This window comes from Zonotrichia leucophrys, chromosome 1A (assembly GCF_028769735.1).
Source record: "Zonotrichia leucophrys gambelii isolate GWCS_2022_RI chromosome 1A, RI_Zleu_2.0, whole genome shotgun sequence".
Taxonomy (NCBI): Eukaryota; Metazoa; Chordata; class Aves; order Passeriformes; family Passerellidae; genus Zonotrichia; species Zonotrichia leucophrys.
Genome location: NC_088170.1, coordinates 27,421,396 through 27,438,356, shown reverse-complemented (window position 1 = coordinate 27,438,356; position 16,961 = coordinate 27,421,396). Strand labels below are relative to the sequence as shown.

The following is a 16,961-nucleotide window of genomic DNA, read 5'->3' as shown; positions in this document are numbered from 1 at the left end:
AAACCAAAGAGAAAAATATATGGTGCTTGGCAGGAATCTGAATCCACGCAGAGTAAAGAGGCTCTCAAGATCTTATAGTTTTTCCTCTTTAATCCTTTTTCAAGGCTCACCAGATCACCAAAATGTTAAATATACATATTAATATTCATAAATTGTTGAATTCCAATATGTCCTTGATTCTGTGGGACAGATATGGTTCTATATTCCTGGGAAAATCTCTGTATCAGGCCACACTTTTGTTACAATAGATAAATGGAATGAGAGCATATGAAAACTATAGTGGATTTGACACTCTCCTAGAGGTCAACAAACTGAATCTTCCTACCATTTTAGATGAAATCTTCACTGTGTGAAAAATGAAGATAGGCTGAGAGAAGAGCTCTGAAGCCTTCTCTTTGCTCAGCTGGAGGCCCGAGCAGTGAGCTATTTACCCCTGTAAGGCAGAGGCTCAGCCACCTCTCCCACTGAACAGTGGCTCCGAGTCCCCGGCTGTCCCACAGAGCATTTCTGTGCCACCCTCAGTGAGGCAGATGAGTGATGCATTCTCCATGCAGTCTAACCTTCAGGCTACAGGCTCCCTCTCTTCTCTGTGGGGTGAGATACATGGCTTTAAACTTGTTTAGACTAAGATGCAAGCCATGTTCTTCCTCATCTCCTGGCAGTGCCTTAGCAACTATTCCTATTACAAGATAAAATTGGTGACAACATTTGGCATTTCCCTTTCCTTCTTCAGCCCCATTGTAGCTTAACTGCCTCCAAGGATGAAAATACAACCTCCAAGTAAAAAGAGCAAGAGATATGAAAAGTAAATCCCATAGTGAAAATTGAGTCTGCTGTTTGAAAAAACATACATAGAGGGTTCTGTTAGAAAAAGAAATTGTAAATGATGAAAAATCTCCAAAATGGCCCATTAAAGTAATTTTCTTTGCTGTCTGATAAGTAGAGCTTCAATTTGAGTCCTTTCAGTTGTAAATAGTTACATTAATTTCAGCAAAACTATGCTGAACAATGTTTGTAGGATTATGTCTTGAGGTGAACTTACTAATACACAGGGAAAAAGCACTGCATGTTTGTGACAGCATTCCTTTAACCTAGGAAAGGTAAGTATGGTGATGTATAGAAAAGGGATACTTTGCTAAGTCATCACTAATTTTCAGACTTAAATTGCTAATCAAATAGTAATTTTCATGGTATTTTTCTATATCCCAGCGTGAAATTTACTCCATTTTAGAGCTTGCATAAGGCATTTTTCACAATATAAAAGCTGTATTAAGGTGAGGTTTGTGTTGCACAGGCTGTCACAGAGGCCCATGCAAGAAAATGAGTATTCCTCCCTGTGAATATGTGCACTGAAGGTCAGCAGCACCATCCACTACAAAAAAAAGCCTCAGGGGAACAGAGACTAGTAAAATAAAGAGGGTTTTTTTCTTCTAAATATGTAACACGAAGAAAAATTGAAAAGAAAAATTTTTAACTTTATATCAACAAAATTTTATTCAGATCTAGATTTTCTTGATGCATTTCATAATGTATCCTGATGTATTGCACCAGTGAGGCCACACCTCAAGAACTGTGTTCTTAAGTTTGAGTCACTGCAAGTCAAGTAAGACATTGAGATGCTGCAGAGAAGGGCAACAAGGCTGGGGAAGGGTCTGGAACACAAGTGCTGTGAGGAGTGGCTGAGGGAGCTGGGGCTGTTTAGCCTGGAGAAAAGGAGGCTCAGGGGAGACCCAGCCACTCTCTAAACCCACCTGAAAGGAGGCTGTAGCCAGGTGGGGGATGCTCTCTTCTCCCAGGTTACCAGAACAGGGCAAGAGGAAATGGCCTCAAGCTGAGCCAGGGGAGGTTCAGGACACCAGGAATAATTTCTTCACTGAAAGGGCTGTCAAGCATTGGAAGGGACTGCTCAGGGAGGCGGTGGAGTCACCACCCCTGGAAGTCTTTAAGAAACAATGTGGGACTTAGTGCTATGGTTTAGTTGACAAGATGGAGATGATCTTGGAGGTCTTTTCCAACCCAAACAATTCTTCGATTTGGTGATTTTACTGTGGTATCACACATTGCCTAAGGAAAGGAAAGTGAACTGTCAAATACATTACTGTTTTAAAATACATTATAATTTTATATATATATTTATAATTTTATTAGAATTTCATGTATTTTGTTTTCAGTGCAATTTGGAGCTTTTGAAGTGTGGCACATACATGTGGCTGCAATTACATCACGTTAAGGACATTCATTGCATTTACTCTTTTCACTTTACTCTTTTACTTTTTTTACTCTTAATGCATTATTTAGTTTACTAGTTAGTCATTACTTATTATTTTTATTTATTATCTTCACTTTTACTCTTGCATTACTTTGATCTCACGTTTTTCTTGTGTTCACTCAATGTGCAGTATTCATAAGACAACCTGCTTTTATAATATATGAAAGCTTTATCATGGGCTCAGCCACCTGTAAATTGTCTTTAAATCAGCACAGAGTTTTAAGCCACCACAAATATAGAAAGGTAATTTATATATGGTAAAAACAATAAAGACACAAGATACAGCAAGATAGAGATTATTTTCAAAAACAACATAGGACATATGATGTAAAGTTTCTAACTTCTAGAGTTCAAGTCAACTATATTGGTGAGCATCACACTTAAAAAATTTGAATCTTAACCTTGTGCTGCCTTTTCAATATTTTTAATAACTAAGGAATAAAGCAAAATAATATTGTCATGCCAAAATCATCTCAGAAAGAAATCTGCCAAAATTTGCCTTACTTTCTGATTGCTGACATTAGCACGTTACAGTACAGCAAAAATAGGGTTTGTTGGGTGAAATCTCAAAAAGGGTTTCCAGACACCAGAACAAAACTCCTGCTTATTTTGAGATGACTGTTTCTAATCTGACTTGTCACAAACTCCTGGATCAGCTAGGTGATGAGGTGCCTGTCCTTGATCTGAGGGAAAGGAAGTCCTCATTAATATTCCTTTTCAGTGGAGCTTCAGAGCCGAAGTTGTGCCTACATACAGGAACACTACACTATGTGAGAAGTGCAGTTGGCAGAGGTAAAAAGAGGGTGAGAGATTTTATTGTTATGGTGAAAAAAAGTCCTTTGATGAAGATAAAGTTTTTGTTTCTGTAACCTGCAATAGGCAGTGCTCTTGGAAGTTAGTATTTTTTTGTGCTGTGACTAGTATTAAACACATCTTAAATCATAAATAATTTATGTTGGCAGTGCTGTCCCAGGAGAGACCACTAATCTAAGCGAAGCTAGTTATATTTATTCAGGCACATCATGGTAGAGGTGACACTTGATGAAAGCATAAATCCTTCCCTGGAGCAAAACTAAATGCCATTTACCTCACTGCCAGTGGCTCAGAGACCTAGTATCTCTGCAGTGGTTTCCAAAAACTCAGCCACTGAAGAGATCAAAATACCATCCCAAAATAACTCCATAGTTATAGTATTTTAACTATGGCAAACATCAAGACTGGTTTTTTTATCAACAGTCCTTTTATCCCTTCATGAAAGCAGGCTCTGACAGACATACCCCTCCCAAGTGGCTAGGAGTTATTTAATTGGCCTCACATGCCTTCAAGTTGAGCCAGCTCCTGCCTGGGAACAAGCTCCTGTAAACCAGCGCTGCAACCAATTTTCCTTTGGCTTCTCTCTAAACTTGGCAAAGCTGTGATTTATCCTGGCTCATCTCAATTGTTGATCCTTATCTGAGGTCACACATGATTTTGCTGACTGCCGCTGACATCGCAGGGTCATACACAACACACTTTCTGTCTCTCCTTGTGAAAATGTTTCTTGTCCAAGTAGTAGCACAACTAGCAGCAGTTAGAAAATGCTTGAGCAGGGATGTGAGATTTCTAGATCATGGTTCAGTGCAGGAACATTCAGCACATTCAAAGAACTACCCCTTAAAGCAGCCCTCAGACTCAAGCAAAAAAATAGCTAGTTCTTTCCCTATAACTTCTGTACATTTATTTTTATTTATAACCTCTGTACATTAGTCCTGAAGCTACTAAAAAATACACATCAGCATTCAGGTTTGCTTTGCTAAAATGTTAGCTGAAAGCTTTTCAGTCCTTCTTAGCAAGCTTTGTGTGAAGTTGAGGGGAAAGTAGACAAATACTGGTTTACATTCATTCTTTTTCATCAAAAGTATCCTATGGCAGACAGTCTAGTCTGGATAACAGAGCAGAGACTAGCATTGTCAGGAAGCCTTAAGTCTCTCAGCCATACATCAAAAGAACATTTCAAAGGCTTTAACCTTCCTTCTTCCTTCCGTAACTGCATTCTCCACAGAAGTCAGCATGGCAAAACTGTGCTTTTTTCTGGAGAGGCAGGAGGTGTAAATCAGAGATGCTGTGTGATAAGGGAACCAGGAAAAAGGAAGGAAAAGAGGCAGTAAATGAAAGAGACTGAGAAGAACTGGAGATGTAAGTCACAAATTGGTTATCATTTACTTTCAGACCACAGATGTGACCTCTAATACTTACAAGTCATACATTCTGTCAACACGCTTTGCAATACTAATTTTCAGACATACTGCTGTGGAGATTGTCAAGACATATACTGACTGTCATTAATGGTCACTTGTCTGGTGGAAGCAAATGCTGCACCTTCTTGGAGAAAGAATCTCTGGTTATTACTTTTTTAAAGAAAAGGCAATTTTACATTCACCCAGCATCAGGACAAAATCAGAGAGATTTTATAGCTCTCAGTCCTCTACTCCCAAAATGTCATTACAAACCATTTATTTTCTTTGCCTCATAAAACACTGTGGGAAAGCAGGGAATATCAGCATTGCTTTCCTGTATCAGGAGTTCTCACTGACACTCCAATCTGGCTCCCAACTCACATGATGACAATGCTGCATGAGCAACAAACTTCTGTACAAACATCCTGACAATTTTGGCCTATTAAGTTATGTCTGGGAAGTGGATGGTAAGGCCACACCCAACAATATTTACTTATTTTTGTCCTATGAAGAAAGCTTGTCTTCACCTCTTACAAAAATGAAACCAAAGTAAAGTAAAATCAACTTTGTAACAGAGAGGCATTAAAGCATCTGCCAATCTATGAAAAGTGATCCATCTTAGCATACAGGATGGATACAAAGTATGCTCCTAGCACTTAAGATTCCCCTGATACCAGGGGGAAGATTACACAAGGCTGCCCAAACAGAAGCACTATCAGAAGCGTTGGAGGCAATCCTGTAATTTTGTCTGCAAGGACCAAAGCACTGCTGGGGTCCAGTGAGGGAAAAAAATCTTGAGCCCTCTAACAGTCTGATGGTGACTTTGAAATGCCTCTTTGAATGAGTACCACTCAATGCTGAAGGAGGGAGGAGTTAGTGAAGCATCACATCCACTCCCTGCTCACTGCTACAGCACTCTAGTACATCCACCGAAGAACTGAACTGAGCAACTGAACACTCATGACACTAAACGCAGAAGGAAGCTGAACAACATCATCTGCCAGTATCCTGCATCCCTCTCAGGCACAGAAAGTGGCACCATGGTGGCCTGCTTCCCCCTGAGCCAGTAATGCTGGGGAACAGCAGTGGTGACATGCTGATGCAAGGGCTGCTGTACTTTGGGGGAAACATAAAACCAACATCCTCAGCTTTTTTGGTGATGAGAGATCCCCTAGGATTTTCCCTAAAAGATTGTAATGCTTTACAGCCCCATCCAACTCTCATTAAACTAAATGGAAACAACCTCAATCACATCTGTGGAAATTGGATGTTTGCTGGGTTGGCTCAAGTCCCAAGTGAGGTAATTACATTCTTCCAACGGCTTCCATTGGAAAATTTCTGTGTGTGTGTCCCCTTCCCAAATGATCTCAAAGTAGCACTCTACTGATCATTTAAACTAAACAACTGTCCTAAATGCTCTTTTTTTGACAACAATAATGAAAATGTGTGCTGCGATAATAGGCCATGCGAAAAGTGGGTACAACTCTCAGCAAGCAGCTCACTAAAATCAAATGGAAGGTAAAAGAACTACACTGGTATTTATGAAGGTCTGAAAAGAAATTTGCTTCTACCACTATGTGTGTGTGACACGTCTCTAAAATTACATTATTTGTAGAGTTACAAACTTTTAATGAAATAAGTATTTTATACTAAAATAACCACAGCAAAAGTAAAATTAATTTACAATAAAATAAGAATCAGTGTAGCAGTTCATCAGGTAAATTACAGGACACATTAGAAATGTTATTTACAATTTTGATCCTCCAAACCACTTGTGTGTGACAAATTTAATTTGATGCACCATTCAGGAGCTTAAAGGTTAGTACATATTTAAATATTTTACCAGACAAAATCTTTTGAGATTCTAAAACCTGCTGTGTAGCATTTCAATACCTGGACTCAGCCTGCATACCCATGCTACACTTGCTGGCTGGCTCCACCAAGTAAGAATGCAATCCTATTGTCTTTTAAGTTATTTACAGGAGAGGTGCAGGTCAGTCAAGAAAAAAAGACTTGGAAACAAGAGAAAATTTGTTCACCGATTTGCAGTTGTCCTGCACTGCAGGGTTCAGCTAGCTTTGCTATCCCTTTAGGGATCTGGTATCACAAATTATTTTATGTAATGGGGACACAATTTAGGAATTTGGTTGTTTGTTTTTAAAGAGGATGTATTTTCTGTTCTTTTACTAACAGGAATTACAAGGATAAATATTTGGTTCAACAGAATAAAATGCTTCTTCTCATTACAAAATCATAGACACTTTTCTGAGAAGTAGTAGTGATGTTGGACAGATCTGTGCATTCTGAAGAATCAAAGCCTAGCTGTCAGTAGGTTCCTAACCAAAACAAGCTGTAGAAAATCTAGGATGTTGCATAGTTTTAATACTTCATGCATTAACTGTATAGAAACGAGATTGTTGTAATTAGTTTCCCTTTTCCATTTTGTCTTTTCCTATACATATTCCTCTTCCATGCCTATACGTATTTCAAGAAGAGCATTGTGCAGGAATATTTTTGCAGTTTGCAAGTCACTGTTAAATAAAATAAATGCATGGCTGTTTCAGAATAGTCAGAATGTTGACATTCCTTCATGCTATGTTATCACTATGCCCTGAGTTCAGGGAGTATTTTTTGTCCATTGGTCTTCTCCACTCATCATACTATTTCCCACTGTCCTGGCCACCTCAATGTCCTAAGACTTAGAACTCATCAATAAATATTTCATGAGGCAAATTTAGAAACTGGTATTCTGGAATAGCTTCCTATAAAGTGATTGCTATCATTGACTTGTAATCTAAAATGGTATGCTAGGCTGAAATTTATGAATAGTAAGCTTGCCTTATCTTTGTCTGTCCTCCTTCCCTTGCTCATGCTGCAAGTAAATTTGTACCTATGGCACATAATGAACAAACAGACAGACAAACAAATGACTGACTCCAGGGCTGAGACCTGCAAGGCCATATTCCAGCTCAAAGCACATGCTGGATGAAAACTGAGTGCTCAGGTCTTAGGAAACATGATAAAATAGCTATTTTGGAAGTTTGATACCTAAAGAATAAACAAGATTGAATGCTGGGTCAGCAAGTATTTTGCTTGTAATGAGGAAAGTGTTAATAAATACATAAATGAAACAATACAGAAGTAAACAGAGAATCCATTGTAATCTGGTAAAGAAGAAAGGACCATAAAAGCATCTATATGAAAGGTGTAAAACTTATTGAGCGTTGTTAACTTGCTAACTATGTGAAGAATGTATTTCCTCTCTAAAACCTGTCTCCAGAAAAAAACCAAAAACAAACAAAAAACAAACCAAACCAAACAAAAAAAACCAACCAAAAAAAAAAGACCTCCTCCTAGTCCTGGAGGTTTCCTCCCCATTGGGGTACAGCTAAATGTGTTATGGACCTGACAGAGGTCTAGGAGAAAGCAAGCTTCTTGTGTGGAAATGACTTCCAAACCAACTGGCAGCTCACCAGCTTTCACATAGTCCTTCTCCCTTCCTCTTCCCCTGGGTCAAACAGATGGTTTGTTTGTGTGGCTCCTTCAGACTGACAATAAAGGAGCTGCCAGCCAAGACTCAGGATTATCACTCAGGCTGCAGCTTACAATACTTTAGCCTCAGTTCTTCCTGAGACTAAAGGAAACCAAGGGACGAAGCCAGAAAACTTCTATCTGCCTTTCCTACAGGAACAGCTAAAAAAGTAATGTGGGATTCATGTTGCCATATTCTGTAACCTTGTGTGAAACACTTGTTTAAGCACAAGGAGCCTTGAATACCCAGTGTTATTTGCTCATTTTGTCCAAAGACATTTCACAGCAAAATGCATATGCTGTCCTTCAGCCAGGTCTCTAGCCCAGTGAGCTCTCTTACTCTTCATCAGACTGTACAGTGACAGAAGAGATTGAAGCAATTGCTCTCCAAATCAAAGAAGTCAGGTCTCCAAGCCCAGAGAAAGTGTTCTAAGGCTGTGAATCTCTCTGTTAAAAGGGCTTAACCTTCCTAGATATCTAAGTACGTGGGATCAGTACCATTGCATATACCAGTTTTTCCTTCTAGATGAACCTGGGCCTCCTATTTCTAAGTCATTCTGAAGAGGATCAACGCATTTAACTCAGATCTGCAAATTCAACTTCTAGAGTCTGATTCTTAAAAACTAAGTGTAGAAAGCCTAATAATTTCTGGAACTTCTTTTTAAGATGTGGGTTGAATTGCCTTTCCCATCTGAAATTATAAACTTATACTTCATTTTGGTGGCTCTCACTGTAATAGGAAAACAGTGCCAGCTACAGTACTGAAACATGCCCCCAGATGATATAGGGGCTGTGAGCAAATTAGGGAGCTCTTGCTGAAGTTGGTAATTAAGAGTAGATTCAGATTCTGAAATCTGCACAGGAGTAGGCAGATGGCTTGTTCAGCTGCCAGCTGGAACTCAGCCTTCATGAGGCAGTCATTCAAGTTCAGCACCACATCTTTCTGTGGAGTCAGAGCAAAGTCCTCCCATACCAAGATTCTTCTGAATATTTGAGGCTACTTCCACAGCTCTTGCAAAGTGGTGGCATGTTCTGGAAGCAGTAGTGATGTTCTGATCTACAATCATTCAAGAGCTTGCCCGAGATAAAAGCCAAGATTAAGAAAGATAAAATGAATGTATGAAAGGATGCTGTGTACCTATGAAAGGATGCTGTGTACCTACGGTATTCCTGAGAGCTCCTCTTGGTGGTCAGTGCCTTAGTTTTTCATCCACCTTGGCATATAGCACTGATGACCAGGTATTTTAATATATCAGTATTCTTGTGTCTTTCAAAAAATGATAAACACTCAAAAATCATATTAACCAAAGGAGGGTTATTACATATTTATAATACCTCAGACAAGGCTTTAGTTTGAACAATTCTCAGCAGGAAACTCTCCAGTTCTAAGCAGAATAGTTAACAATAATAACAAAGAATGGCATTCTGTTCTTCAGTTGTGCCAACTTACAACAATTTCCCAGAATAACAGTGGCGAGAGAACATTTTCTAGCTTGTCACAGTGCCTAAGCACAAGTAGCTGAGGGAAGGATGGGATATAAATCTTAACAGCAATTCCTATATTTTCACTGCACATTTAAACCATACTTTTTAAAAGAAAACCCACTAACCACAGTCATAGGTGCCTTTTATCTTTTATGCTGTATGCTGCTGAGAATCAATCTTTAAATGTATTCTCAGTTTTAAATTCAGAACAATTGTTCCATGAACTCTTATTTTTAAAGCAAGATTAGAAACAATTATAACTGATAATGTGTAATTCTGTAGGTACTTTATATGCAGGTAAGTTTGAAAAAGGCTAACAAAGATTATATTTCTTTTATTCACACAAACACAATTTCAGTGCACTTTCTCTCACACAAAGTAATGAAATTTTAAGATACATTCCCAGAACTGGAAGTAAGCCAGCAACCATGTTCAGTTTTCTCCTGGTAAATTGAATTCTCTACTCAGTGTATAAGGTACTGGCACAACTTGACATATCTATAGGGCAATAAAATACCTACCAGAGTAATTGTAACATATAAAATAATAATCACAGTGATGTGCAAGAGGAGACCCCTGGGGGTAGTCTGACACCCCTTGTTAAAATGCCATCACCAAACCAAAGGCAGGTGCTCACCCCTGTTTCTGCTATAGATGAATTTCATTCCCTTGGCTTTAAAAGTTCATCTGAACATGTTTTTTTTTGTTTTCTTATATTTTGCTGAAATGTTTTCAGCATCATGTGTTTTACAGGAGAACTTGCTTCTCCTTCCCTGTCTTTCAGAATATACAACTCAAAACAAACGGCTGCTTCTGAAAAGGGTGTTACAGACACATGTAATCAATAATGTATAATTCTGTTTGACATTGAGGTTACCTTCCCAGTGTGGTAATGGCTTAGAGACAGCATCTCTTTTCTGATGGGACAATGAATTCTCAAGGTGATGCAGAGGAAGACATGGGTTTAGCCTTTGATAGGCTCTCCCTGTCCTGGGGATGGAGACAGCTGCATTTGCTGCTCTGGTTCAAGCTGTAGGAGTCTGCTCTTTTGATTTCTGCTTTCCTCCTTGGCTTGTCCAAGGAGCCAAGATAATGGCCAGTGTAGGAACAGGGAACTCCTTTGGTCATAAGTGTGTCAGATGTATGGGTTGAGTTTGCTTTGATTGGAGGAGATTATTTCCCTGCCCACAGCTGGGGCGTTGCAACTACACGATCTTTAAGGTCCCTTCCAACCAAAACCATTCAATGATTTTATGTAACATCCTGGCAAGCATGTGTGCTTGCAGTGCTAGATCCAGCTACAGTCTGCAGCAGCAGCACTTCAGGGTCATGCTCAAGCAGCGTGTACTTCTAACAGCCTGAGGTTCCTCGCTCAGTTCTCTATGAGGATCAAACTGGCAGCTGTCACGAACCCTGAAGTTTAAGGAGAGGACATGTTAAGGAAGGCCCATCAGAAGGCATATAAAAATAACTCATGGATTGTAAGCTGTAATGACGTAAAAAAATAAATAAATTCTACATGTCAGAATCAATCATTAAAATATTGATGGAGTATAACGCAGTGGGATCTCAGACCACATGCTATTCCTTCCAGACAAGGATTTTCATCTGCTTCATGAGTTTTTACTTCCATTCTTCCATATCTCAGTATCTATTTATACATTGGGATTTAAAAGCTGTATTTTCAGGGTTCCTCATTTAAAGCAAACAAAATATACTGGACCCCTAGAAATAAACACAGCTTTTTCATTTAGTGAGTTGATAAAATAACAAGAGTTGAACTGTTTTTCTCATGATATTTGTGTCTTCTGAATGTGTGTGGGCAGTATTTTCAAGCTTTTCCCTATCAGCAGGAGATCTAGAAATTTTATTTAACATTAAAAAAAAGGAAATTAAGTTCTCATCTACACTCTGGGACTGGGGCGTTCAGGGAAAAAACAAAGTAATCTGATATTTGCATTTAAATTGCTATATTTAGAAATAATGGAGTTTTTCCCCCCATCTAATATTGTGCTGTAATAGCTCTGTCTTTTAGTTCTGTGTTCCAAAATAAATTCTTATTTCTGATTTCCCCTGTTTCTTCTGCAGTATAAAGCTATATGTATCTGCATGGCATGAGTAGCTACGAATGAATTTATGACAGGAAGGGAGACAAGAAAACTTGAATTCATGCTGTCCCACTTCCTCCAGCACTGCCCTTTAGACTTCCCTGAACATCAAGAAACTTCTTTATCTTCTCCAAATCTCTCCATACAAACATTCTTTGCCAAGATACCCAAGTGGATTTTGCCAAAGTCTGACTGTTCCTAAGCTGAGAATTCTGCTAATTGTTTTGCTAAATCTATGTGTGCACACATATAAATGTATGTATACATATTCTCATTCCTACAGGCAATCAGCTGCTACTCAGGATGATCTCTGAAGCAGAAACCCAATTCTTTTCTGGCTAACCTAAGATATTAGAAAATGACTAACAATGGCATGTACTGTGAAAATATAAATCAGAGCTATTGCTGCAAACTTTATTCTGATTTTATAGTACACATACAATATCAATCCAGTTTCTAAATCTGAAAGCATTCTATTATCAGCATTTTGTATCCTTTTTATGAACTTAGAAAATAATGTGACATCTCCTCCCTATACCAGTGACACCTGTGCTCCGGGAAACATTGGGAGAAGCCTAATGAATTTGTTTTCTGCAAATTATTAAGCTATCAGCTTACAAAAATTAAGTTTCAGAAAGACCCCATGAATAAAATCCTCAATTTTCTAATAACAGACATAATCTGGTAAAAACTCCTCGATAATCTTGATGCCACATACAAATGAAAAATTAAGAAATTACTGTCATTTGTAGAGGGCAATAAGCATTCTTAATACACCTCAGCTGGTCAAGCAAGAAAGGCAGAAGGGCAAAACAGCAGAGAAGAGCAGGGTGAAAGAAATTATGAGATGTGTCTAAGATGACTGCTGAGTGCTGAAATTTTGACTTAAATAGCTAAATATATAAATCCAAAATGAATTAATTTATTAATTTATTTGCTAAATTACCCAAACACAAGTTGGTAGTCAGCTTAATAGGATATTATTTAGAACTAAACCAGACCTGAGTCTTATTTTTACATTTTTTGTTACAGTTCTCTTTACAGCCTCCAGTCTCATTTTGGTTTGACAGTTATTCACTAGTCCAAGGGGAGGGAAATAAAACTTTCTCTGCAACGTGAGAGAAGTCTGCACAGAACAGCAGGTTTTAGCCTGAATTATCAGAGATTTGAGCTTCTGGTTTTGGGGGATTAGCAGTCAGTTGTACAAGATGAATCAAATTCAGGGCTTTTGAGCACCAGCTACTGAAGCCAAATGGAGTGGCAAGCCAGCCAGACATTTCAGAACAGGGTTTGTATAGAAATGTAACTTTTTATATAATTACAATGTAAGGCAGCAACGAGCAGTGAAAATATGCAATATCTTTCTATTACAGAGGTAATGACACTATCCTGGATTCAATGCAATCAGCTATTATAGCTGTTCCAGATTTTACCACCAGCATTAACAGCACATCATTATTCAATCAGATGCATGCTGTAATTTTATTGGATTTTTGCTGTCTTGTTTACTGGCAGAATGAGGTCTCCTGTTCATACAGGAATGTGCCATTAGAAAACATATCAACACCACTTTAATTTTAAAATTATTAAATAAACTAATGGTAATTTATGTCAATTTATATTTGTGTATGGTTAGTCTCAGTATCTTGACATTTAAAGTCTCCACCCAAAGGCTGTTGTTGTCAGTACCACAGTCTTGTTACAACACACTTACTGTAAATGTATGGCAGATATTTTCCTAGCCTGTAGACAAAGATCCAGATGTAAGAGCACTAAGAAGGAAGAAGGAAAGAACCAATAGATCTTATAAAATCTTTTAACGCATTTTGTTTTCAGAAGAGTAAGTGCTGTTTTGTCTGCTGTGTTTCCCTGCTTTTATCAGTTGCTGGATTTACTATATGTAAAATGCAAAATATAAAAGCAGAGATGGTGCCTTTTTTCACCTTCTGGTAAACAGATTAAATATTCTGCAGATTAAAGGTAAATAAGGATTGAAAGTATAAGGACCAATGAAGTTAGAGTGACATTTATACACAGTTCAGTTCTGGAAAAACAACTGTACTGTGATTATGCAAATCAGCCACTCACAACCAAAATGCAGGGATTTACATAACGGAGAAAAAAATTCCTCCCAGTTATGGCTCAGTAACTTACCGGGTTCTTGCACTTTAATTGTATGACTCATTGTAATAAAATTATCCCACTTGCTTTATCCAGAGTGAAATGTATGTTAGGACATTGCCATTCTGAATGATGCATGTGCTTTTGGAAGCCTACATTCTCCTGTCACAAAATGTGGTGTATGCTCTACTTTAAAGAGATACAAATCAAGAAAAAACTTCCAGATTTTCTGCTTGTACCAATGAAAATTTTAACCTGGTTTATGTACTGCATCACTGTTCTTGAAATAAATGTATACTGATACAAATAGGTATTTTCTTTTTCTTGGAACTTTTATTTCCTCATTCTATTAAATTAATCTTTTTTTTTTCTTTAATAAGACTTGTCTTGTGCATACATCACAGAAGAAAACACCAGTATAATTTGAATTGCAATAATTTAAATTGATTTTTATCTTGTACTTTTGCAAAGGGAACTTTTAATGGGAATCCTGGTATCTTCAGTTAGCTGGTATGTTTAGACTATTTAAATTCTGACATCTGCGTGGTTTACAAAACTTAGTACTTAAAAAACCAGAATCTTCTATTTTAAGCTGCAGGAAGGAAAAAATATTTATTCAGCTAGACGTCGTTTGATGTACCTTTATTAGTGTGATCATGTATTCCATGATTAGAATGTTGTATTTCCTTTTTTTTTTCTTTTCAATATAAGCATGACTTGATACTATATAATTTCTAAGACAAAACAGAAAGATAAGACTACATAAATTAGGCCCTACTATGCCTTGGCCTTTTTAGCACTCAAACCAAGTTTAGTGCAGGTGAGCTTTTTCACAACACTTTATCCTATTATATATACATCCATTACATGATGATGACTTATTTTCCATCTGCAGACATCATAGGCAGAAAAAACGAAAACATTTAATTATTTATCTCACACAGAGATAAACAACAGAGCACTGAAAAAGGTCCTCTCATAATAAACACTGAGATTTCAAAGTCTTTCCTCTCATGTGGGGATGAACATGAGACCTTTGGAAGTAAAAATGGTAAAGCAGATAAAATAAAAAAGAGGCTTGTTCCTCATCTGAAAAGACTAGAGAACTTGCTGACTATGACATTCCACTGCCAAGTGTAAGACTCAAATCACATCCTCAGTTCCAATCTACCAGAGGAAAAATCTGATCCATGGTCTTGGAGTGTTCTTGGACTTCCAAGAATCTCTGCTGCCCCCAGTGGGGCCCATGCACCATAGCTCACCTCTCTCACACAGCAAGAAATTCCCAAAAAGACACTATACCAACAATTTGGTTTGTACTAATTTACATTCTGCTCTGTTTTAAGAGAGATTCTAAAAAAAAAAATTTGCAGCCAGCTGTAAGAGTTAAGTCCTGAAAACTTTTCTAGCACAATTACATTTTTTTTTGGTAATAGATTGAAAACACCACATGGACAAATTCCCACTAGCATAAACTGAACAACTCATGAGAAAATGCTATAATCTTCCAATAGGGAAATGAGGTCTCCTCTGCCCTCCTGTCCCCAATATTTTTTAGACAGCCTTGTTTTGTGTTTATGTTCGTTTATAAATGAAAAATACATACAAATGTGTGTAATGAGGTCCCTTCTTGTAGGATTTATTATTGAGGAAAACAGGCAAAAGAAAGTTATTTGTAATATAAAATGCTCAAATAGGTCATTGGCACCAATCCATATTTAGTATTTCAAAACCACCCCCACACCAGTGCCTTGCCCCTCTGCAGTACAATGAACATTCAGTTTTCTTCTTGAAATGGCAAAACCCCCCCAGGACAGCAGAAAGCAACAATAAATAGCCCCAGCATTTGATAGAGATCCTGGCATGATCCAAGCACATCTGCAGCCTCTATAGTAAGAGCAGACAACTGGAATGGGGTTTGTGACTACCTTAGGTTCACTTCTGCAGGACAACAGCACTGCATGATCTTGGATAACAGACCAGATTCCTAAGATGGTGGCAATATATTCTGGCGTCACTATTAGCACAAGGTACCTTATTTTATAAATAATATGATGTATTTCATAAGAAATAAGATTTGTCTTATGACCTAATGTACTTTTCTAAGTAAGCACTTTCATTATCTAACAGTAGGGGCTTTTTTCTTCCATGAAGAGATAATAGAAGTTTTAGTCAGTTCAACTTGAAAAGACTCTCCACATTGCACTTTCCACTTGCTTTCTTTGTGGTTTTAAAAAAGTATGCAGCAGGGCATTCCAAATATCTCTCTATCCACAAACCTTCTCCTACACCTACCCATTACAGAGTTCCTCATACTGGAAGACATTCATGCCTTTGCAAAGTTAAAAGCAAAGTTTAAAAATAAGAGGCTATTTACATAAAAGTCCCATCTATGTTATTTACATAGCGTGGTGAGATAAAAATTACAAGACACATGTTTCAAATTCTGACTGTCCCTCAATGCCTTGTTTTTTCATTTTTTCTCTTTTTTCTTTTTATTCCTGTATTTTTGTAGTTTTGTTCTTTTGTTTTGTTTTCCCATGATATCCTCAGACAATTTTATTTCAGCATGGTCTTCACTGGACTGCATAGATCACCAAAACAATGGCACACAAACTTCTTATCTCTATAACACCTTAATTCTTGCAAGTGGGAATTTTGAGTGACAGAGCAAAGCTGTTTCCTATCAATTTATCAAAAACTGCACCTGCCACATTGCCAAGATTCATTTAGAGATAAAAAAATTATTAATATTCGAATTTATTATCTGACTTTATCAGTCACAGAACATTTCTTAACACAAAGGATAGCCTTCTAAAGATGAAAACTCTTACATATGTTAAAATACTTCCCTGGACATATTTTAAATTTACTTTTTCTGGCAAAGAAGTTATTACAGATTGAACTACTTTCTAATGCTTGCTACTAAAACACACACACAGAGCCTTCACCTTCTTGTCTATAAAAGTGCCAAAATGATCTGCTAGTAGCATTAGGTAATTTTTCTGTCAGTAACAAAAAGGATTTTTTCTGTATTATACAAAATGCCATTGACAATACTGAATTAGTCCTAGATTTGACACCAGTGTATGCAGAGTAGAACATATCAAACAGATTCAAGAACTCCAGTATTATCATAAACAACAGCAAAAAGTTAATGGTTATATTTTTTTTAATGTGAACAAATTGAGGCCTCAACTTTGAATCAATACTTTCTAGCAGCAAAGACCA

The 16,961-nt window shown here is 37.5% G+C and overlaps 1 protein-coding gene across 3 annotated transcripts in view; it reads right to left on the bottom strand.

Annotated features, from left to right (window-relative positions):
* SYT1 (synaptotagmin 1) overlaps positions 1–16,961 on the bottom strand; it is a 334,811-nt gene that overhangs the window by 106,732 nt on the left and 211,118 nt on the right. The window lies entirely within an intron of this gene.